This window comes from Rhagoletis zephyria, unplaced genomic scaffold, assembly GCF_001687245.7.
Source record: "Rhagoletis zephyria isolate East Lansing unplaced genomic scaffold, Rhagoletis_zephyria_1.1 Rzeph_scaffold_02423, whole genome shotgun sequence".
Classification (NCBI taxonomy): Eukaryota; Metazoa; Arthropoda; class Insecta; order Diptera; family Tephritidae; genus Rhagoletis; species Rhagoletis zephyria.
This window is the reverse complement of record NW_016159507.1, coordinates 5,688-13,824: the sequence shown is the minus strand read 5'-3', so window position 1 is coordinate 13,824 and position 8,137 is coordinate 5,688. Positions and strand designations below refer to the sequence as shown.

The 8,137-nt window shown below is 46.1% G+C and overlaps 1 long non-coding RNA gene across 1 annotated transcript; it reads left to right on the top strand.

Annotated features, from left to right (window-relative positions):
• Positions 1–5,801: 5,801 nt before the first annotated feature.
• Positions 5,802–7,444, top strand: LOC108366852 (uncharacterized). Its single transcript, XR_001848167.1, has 3 exons — positions 5,802–5,865; positions 7,396–7,399; positions 7,434–7,444. It is a non-coding gene; the product is annotated as an uncharacterized LOC108366852 (long non-coding RNA).
• The last annotated feature ends 693 nt before the right edge of the window (positions 7,445–8,137 follow it).

Sequence of the window (8,137 nt, the reverse complement as noted above, 5' to 3'; positions counted from 1 at the left end):
GACGTACAACCGCTGTGTACATCCAGAGTACAACTTTTGGATTGAGACCCCATGTCTTCCCAAAAAGCCGCTTACAGGAGTAGTAGGCAATGCTCGCTTTCTTTACTCTTTCTTCAATATTTATTTTCCAACTTAGCTTAGGATCCAGTATGACTCCCAGATACTTCGCTTGTTTAGATAATCGCAGCCTTTGTCCATTTAGCTTTGGTAATTCAAAGCTTGGGACCTTATTTCTTGTCGTAAAGAGCATTAATTCTGTTTTCTCTGGGTTCACTCTAAGGCCACATTGCTCGGCCCACCGGCTAAGCTTTGCTAGAGTACCCTCCATGATGTTACTCACCACAGATGGAAATAACCCGGTTATTAAAATCACTACATCGTCAGCGTAGGCCACTACCTTTTCTTCTCCCTGGTTGAGCTTAAGTAAACTGAGTTGATATTGCTGAGCCATAAACTAGGAGAAATCACTCCTCCTTGAGGAGTGCCCCTACTAACGTTTCTTGTTAATGTATAGCTACCAAGTTCAGCTGAAATCGTTCTGCTGCGAAGCATCGCCATTAACCACGCGCTAATAGACTCCTCGACGCATAGCTTGTAAAGGGATTTTTGGATTGCTGCTACCCTAACATTGTATGTTGTTCTATGTCGAGGAAGGATGCCAGAGTGAATTGCTTAAATTTGAGTAACCTCTCGACGGTTCCAACGATCTCATGGAGCGCCGTCTCCGTGGATCGTCCCCGAAAATATGCAAGCTGCGCTTCAGACATGCCATTGCCGTGGAAAAACCCCCGCACGTGCGCGTCCAGAACCCTCTCGAACGTTTTGAGAACAAAGGAAATTAAGCCAATAGGTCGAAAATCTTTGGCGTAGACTTGCCCTCGCCTTCCAGGTTTTGGGATGAAAACTATTTTTACTCGCCACCACGACAGAGGGACGTAGTTAATACTGGTGACACTTGCGACACTGGTACACTGGTGACACTGGCGACACTGGTGAAACTGGTGACACTGGTGAAACTGGTGACACTGGTGAAACTGGTGACACTGGTGAAACTGGTGACACTGGCGACACTGGTACACTGGTGACACTGGCGACACTGGTAACACTGGCGACACTGGCGACACTGGTACACTGGTGACACTGGTACACTGGCGACACTGGTACACTAGTGAAACTCGTGACACTGGGGACACTGGTACACTGGCGACACTGGTGAAACTGGGGACACTGGTGAAACTGGCGACACTGGTGAAACTGGGGACACTGGTGAAACTGGCGACACTGGTGAAACTGGGGACACTGGTGAAACTGGCGACACTGGTGAAACTGGGGACACTGGTGAAACTGGCGACACTGGTGAAACTGGGGACACTGGTGAAACTGGCGACACTGGTGAAACTGGGGACACTGGTGAAACTGGCGACACTGGTGAAACTGGGGACACTGGTGAAACTGGCGACACTGGTGAAACTGGGGACACTGGTGAAACTGGCGACACTGGTGAAACTGGTGACACTGGCGACACTGGTACACTAGTGAAACTCGTGACACTGGGGACACTGGTACACTGGCGACACTGGTGAAACTGGTGACACTTGCGACACTGGTACACTGGTTACATTGGCGACACTGGTGGCACTGGTGACACTGGTGAAACTGGTGACACTGGTGAAACTGGTGACACTGGCGACACTGGTACACTGGTGACACTGGCGACACTGGTGGCACTGGTGACATTGGCGAGACTGGTACACTGGCGACACTGGTGAAACTGGAGACACTGGTACACTGGCGACACTGGTGAAACTGGTGACACTGGTGACACTGCTGAAACTGGTGACACTGGTACACTGGGGAAACAGGTGACCCTGGGGACACTGGTACACTGGTGACACTGGCGACAATGGTGACACTGGTGACACTGGTGACACAGGTGACAATGGCGACACTGGTACACTGGCGACACTGGTGACACTGGTGACACTGGCGACACTGGCGACACTAGTACACTGGTGACACTGGCGACACTGGTACACTGGCGACACTGGTGAAACAGGTGACACTGGTGAAACTGGCGACACTGGTGAAACTGGTGACACTGGTGAAACTGGTGACACTGGTATACTGGTGACACTGGCGACACTTGCGACACTGGTACACTGGCGACACTGGTACACTGGTGAAAATCGTGAAATTGGTGACACTGGTACACTAGCGGCACTGGTGACACTAGTGGCACTGGTGACACTAGTGAAACTGGTGACACTGGTGACACTGGTAAACTGGTGACACTGGCGACACTGGTGACACCAGCCACACTGGTACACTGGTGACACTGGCGATACTGGTACACTGGTGGCACTGGTGACACCAGCGACACTGGTACACTGGTGAAACTAGTGACACTGGTGAAACAGGTGACACCGGTAAACTGGTGACACTGGCCAGTGTACACTGGTACACTGGTGTCACTGGCAGAGCTGAAGACACCCGACACTGGTACACTGGTGACACTGGCGACACTGGTGACACTGGCGACACTGTTACACTGGTGACACAGGTGGCACTGGTGACACTGGCGACACTGGTGAAACTGGTGACACTGGTGAAACTGGTGACACTGGTACACTGGCGACACTGGCGACACTGGTACACTGGTGACACTGGCAACACTGGTACACAGGCGACACTGGCGAAACTGGTGACACTGGAGACACTGGTGACACAGGTGACACTGGTGACACTGGTGACACTGGCGACACTGGTACACTGGTGACACTGGCAACACTGGTACACAGGCGACACTGGCGAAACTGGTGACACTGGAGACACTGGTGACACAGGTGACACTGGTGACACTGGTGACACTGGCGACACTGGTACACTGGTGACACTGGCAACACTGGTACACAGGCGACACTGGCGAAACTGGTGACACTGGAGACACTGGTGACACAGGTGACACTGGTGACGCTGGCGACACTGTCGACACTGGCGACACTGGTACAGTGGTGACACTGGTGACACTGGCGACACTGGTACACTGGTGACACTGGCGACACTGGTACACTGGCGACACTGGTGAAACCAGTGACACTGGTGAAACTGGTGACACTGGCGACACTTGCGATACTGGTACACTGGTGACACTGGTGGCACTGGTGACACTGGCGACGCTGGTGAAACTGGTGACACTGGCGACACTGGTACACTGGTGACACTGGCGAAGCCGAAGACTCCCGATACTGGTACACTGGTGACACTGGCGTCACTGGTGGCACTGGTACACTGGTGACACTGGTACACTGGTGACACTGGTACACTGGTGACACTGGCAAAGTGCGAATAGACACTCCCGGATTAATATCACAACACTGAGGATTTGGCAAAAGCCTTTTTCATCTATTAAAAAAGAACACTTACGGGGCAATGTTTATTGTACGAACAAAATTTTTTCTATGAATCGACATACTTTAAGCATTGTTGACGCTATTTCCATTTGAATGAGGAAATAGCGTCAATGACTTTATTTGCAAATTTTTGTTGACTTTATTTCGCTTTTGAAAAGGTAATAATGTCAGTTGACTTTATTTCGCACCAGAGTGGGAAATAAAGTCAATTGACCTTATTTCCATTGACCTTATTACCTGTCACCGGTACGAACTTGGTGTTCCAGGAAGTTTCCCTGGTTTCGGAAGCAGAACTAATTTTTGTATTTTCCAGATACTCGGGAACACGCCTTGTTCAAGTCACATCTGGAACACTTAAGTAAATGAATGTGGATTTTCCGATACTGCCATTTTCAGTGCCTTGTTCGGAATGCCGTCCGGGCCTGGAGATTTGCTGTCTCCAAGCTTCATTGCTGCAACCACGACTTCTTCCGGCGTAACCTTCTCAACATCGCAAATGTTTGATGGTTTTCTCGGCTTCTCCACTGTTTTGCGGTGAGGAAACAGATTCCGAACAATTTTATTGAGAAGAACAGGGCATTTTTCCTGTGGAGTTGTTGTAATTTTTGACAGTACCGCCTTATAGGCGCTGCCCCATGGTTTTTCGTCGGCTTTGTCGCATAACTTTTGGAAGGAGGCTTGTTTGCTTTTTCGAATTGCATTTTTGAGTCGTTTGCGAAGGTTTTTATACTCAGCTTGCCTCCTATCGGCACCGGGATACCTCCGTAGCCTTTGGCTTCGGCGCCTTTCTTTCAGGCATTTGGCCCTTAGATCGCGTATGTTGTCGTTCCACCAATGTACTTGTTTGCGGCATGTTCCGCCAATTCTCCATGACATAGCTGCGTTTCAAGCTGTACAGAGGTGTGCCCTGAGGTTAGTGGCCGCTTCTGTTGCAGAGTTCTCCTCTCTGGGCTGGTTCACGGCTTCCGTCATGACCAAATTAAAAAGATTTATATCAAGTGTCGCTTGTTTCCAACTGGGTGGGTGTTTGCCGCTCCTTTTAGAATTCGCGCCCCTGTTTCCGTTTTCCTCTACTAACCCCATAATAATTGCCTGGTGGTCGCAGTGTGTGTAGTGTTCGCTGACTTTCCATTTAACACGCCTAGTCAGTGAGCTACTCGTGAACGTAAGGTCGACGATAGACTCCTAACTGTTCCGGCGGAAAGTGCTGATTCCTCCACAATTAGCCAGCGCTAAATCTAGCGAGGCAAAGGTTTGAAGTAGAGCTGTCCCCCTGGTGTTTGTTTTGCGGCTAACCCACTCCGGCGCCCATGCATTTAAATCGCCTGCCACAATTATCGGGTGCCGGTCTATTGCCGTTTCCACTATCTTATTCAGGAGCTCTTGGTATTCTTGGTGAGTCCAGCTAGGAGGTGCATAGCAGCTACATATGTGGTATCCTTTGATTAGAACCCACACAAAGCCCTTACCGGCATCGGCTGGATCTGCCTTCTGGAATGGGTGCGTACCGCACGCCCATACTCCCACTCGGCGCGTCAAATCCGTAGCCCAGGTACTTCCCGTGGAACTTTTGTATAATTTTGAAATTATAGCTGCGTCTGCTTTCATTTCCAGCACTGACTGTTTAAGCAAGTCCTGGGCTGCCTCGCAATGATTCAGGTTGATCTGGATAAATCTCATCTTGATGCTGTAGTAACCGCTTTCTGTAGGCCGCTTCGTTTGTCTGTTGGCACAATGAGCACTTTGGTGTTTTGGAGCAATCCTTGGCGGCGTGACCTTCCAAACACCTTCTGCATAGCTTTGATCTATCCTCGTTCTTACACTCTTTGCCATATGGTCATTGTATGTATAGATATGTATGTATGTTTTACCGAGCTACTACAAACCATGATGCTGATGGTGTTGAAAACGGAAGCATAGAAATATATTGTTGATTAAAATAATCCCCTATATTAACGTTATGTTTGTAGATAGTCACTAAATTACTACACACACACACATACACACTTACACACAAACATACACAAACGTTTGTATGTACATATACAAACCTATACATATAATGACGAATTTTCATTATATATACATGTGATATTGTATGTCTAAAAATATATAGATATGACCCACCACACATACATATGTGGATTTATATGTATGTATATCGCATAAAACGATTTAAAACATTTAGGTATGTTTAAATCAGAAAATTTTTTAGTTGACCATTGACCTCGGAATTTACGATAGGGATATTTGCTTTTATATATAAATTTTTTTTTAGTTGAACTTTGACCTTGGAATTCAAGGTCGAGAAACTGTTTTTGAAGAATCTGAATAATTTTCCCGTATTCATCAGTATTTGGGCTTTATAATGCCGGTTAGTTTGTGTCTCTATCTGGTTTGGATCGGGAGATATTTGATTTTGTCCATTTTTCCCCAAAACAGAACACAGTGCGACGTCCGCGGCTGTTTCTGAGTCGATTAGAGCAACAAATGCAATAGATACTGTTGTCGATGAACACCGCGTAGAAGAACCTATGATCTCTGCGGCTGCTTCTGAGACAACAGAGTCACCCGTACGGATAACAACTCAAGACGTACCCTCCACCATAGAGCTGGAGGAGCTAGCAGAGGGCCTGAACCTTCACAGTCCAGGCAGAGAACCGGAGGACGTAACGCTCTCAGAAGTTGATGAGCCAATGGTCCAGAGGAAAAAATGACCACGCCACAAATCAAAATTGCCTAGATCAACCTCCAACACGCGATAGCAGCATCTGCTGTTATTGCAAATAAATGCACAACGGAGGATCTGGGCATCGTACTTGTGCAATAGCCATGAATATACAAAGGTCAGGTGAGGGCCTGACGGAAAGATCGATTAAGATAATCTGGGATCTATCATACGATAACTCAAGAGCTTGTGTAATGCTAAAAAAAGGAAATTATCTATTTCGGCATTTCAGAGTATATGACTAGAGACCTGTTGGCAATCCAATGACGGATCTGTGCGGGAAATCCAGAGCGATAATAGTCGCATCAGTGTACTTTGCAGGCGATTCCGCCATACCACCGGAGGAAATCAAGATACTGGTAGAATACAGCCAAAAGAGGTGCCTCGCATTGGTCATTGGGTGCGATGCCAACGCGCACAGTGTGCAGTGGGGCAGCACTGACATTAACAGAAGAGGTGAGAGATTACTTTATGCTAAGTAATGACCTTAGCATCTTCAATGTGGGTAGCAAGCCTACGTTTGTAAATAGGGTAAGAGAAGAAGTTCTAGATATTACTCTCGGGAACAGCTGGGCTGATGATTTGATCTCGGACTGGAGAGTCTCTTCGGAGCCCTCGATGTCGGATCACAGAATCATACAGTTCTCCCTGGAAGCTTCTATGAACGCCCAGTAGGAAGACTGACTGGGTCAGTTATCATAACTTTTTACAAATCAACCTAAGCACCATAAAGAGAACAGAGAGAAGCGATGTTTGGAACAAGAGGCAAGGGTTTGCAGCTTAAACGAGGCAATAAGCAACGCTTATGTATCGAGCTGCCGACTTGCAGAGCCAAAGGGTTCAAAACGTAACACATGGTGCAACTCCAAACTCCCAGGTCGCCGGAAAGAGGTTAAAACGAACTGGGAACTGGGACGACTACTCGTCAGCGTCGTCGATCGCCGTATTGGATCCGCCATTTTGAATTTAAAAAAATTTACTTCAGATTCCTAATCGGCGACCCCAATAACTCTCGAGAGCCGGGTTTCGAACAAATCCAATCATTCTTTAAAAAAAATGGACCGCCATTTGGATCCACCATTTTGAATTTCGAAAAACTGACTTCAGATTCCTATTTAGCAACCCCAGAAACCCCCTGGTAAAAAATTCCAACCCATGACAATGCGTAAATCGTTCAGTATCAACGTTTTAATTTTACTAGTGTCTTGTCGAGAGCATATTTTCGGGAACTAGACCCATTCTAATTGTCCAAGACAGGTGTGTTATTAAGGGAAAGTTCCCCAATAATACCAGAGTAATTATATGTAAAAACCACATTTACAGCTGCATTTTAACATGTCAAGAAAATAAAAAAATTGAGAACATAAGCGTTTTTATAAAAAACCGACCAGCGCGACCTCTAAGAAAACTTTTTTTTCAAAATAAAAAATACGTGTCTCTTTTTTTTATCACAAATAACAATATTCTGATGTAGCGTTTATGAATTTCCAAAAAGAGTGTTTTTATGAACCACTCTAAAAAAGACTTACGTTATAAATAGTTTTGCACAGAAAACACATGGATAATGAAGGGTATAGGAATCTGCTTTATTGTGCAGAAGGCCGAAAATGCTCGAAGTAAACCAGATTTTTCCATTATTTAGCCTGGTGGATTCCGCGCCAAAAAAGCTTTTTGATATTTTGGACATTACCTTAAAATGACGCCGAATTTATTTTCATTAAGAAAGTTAATCAGTGATTATTTTTTCGAATACTTTTTTATTAACTTCAAAGTAATGCAAGGCAATCGAAGAGAAGCAAGTATAATGCAAAGAATGTTGGCCTTTGAATATAAACAACCCTTAATTTTATGTTGAGCTTTTTTTATTTTCATTCATTTGAAGGTGTCCCAGGATTAAGTGAATTTTAATATTTGGGGGAAGGAGATTCGTGTTAACATTTATACTGTCTGATACCCCAGAATATGTATGACCCAGATATGATCAAAAATCTGCCAAACC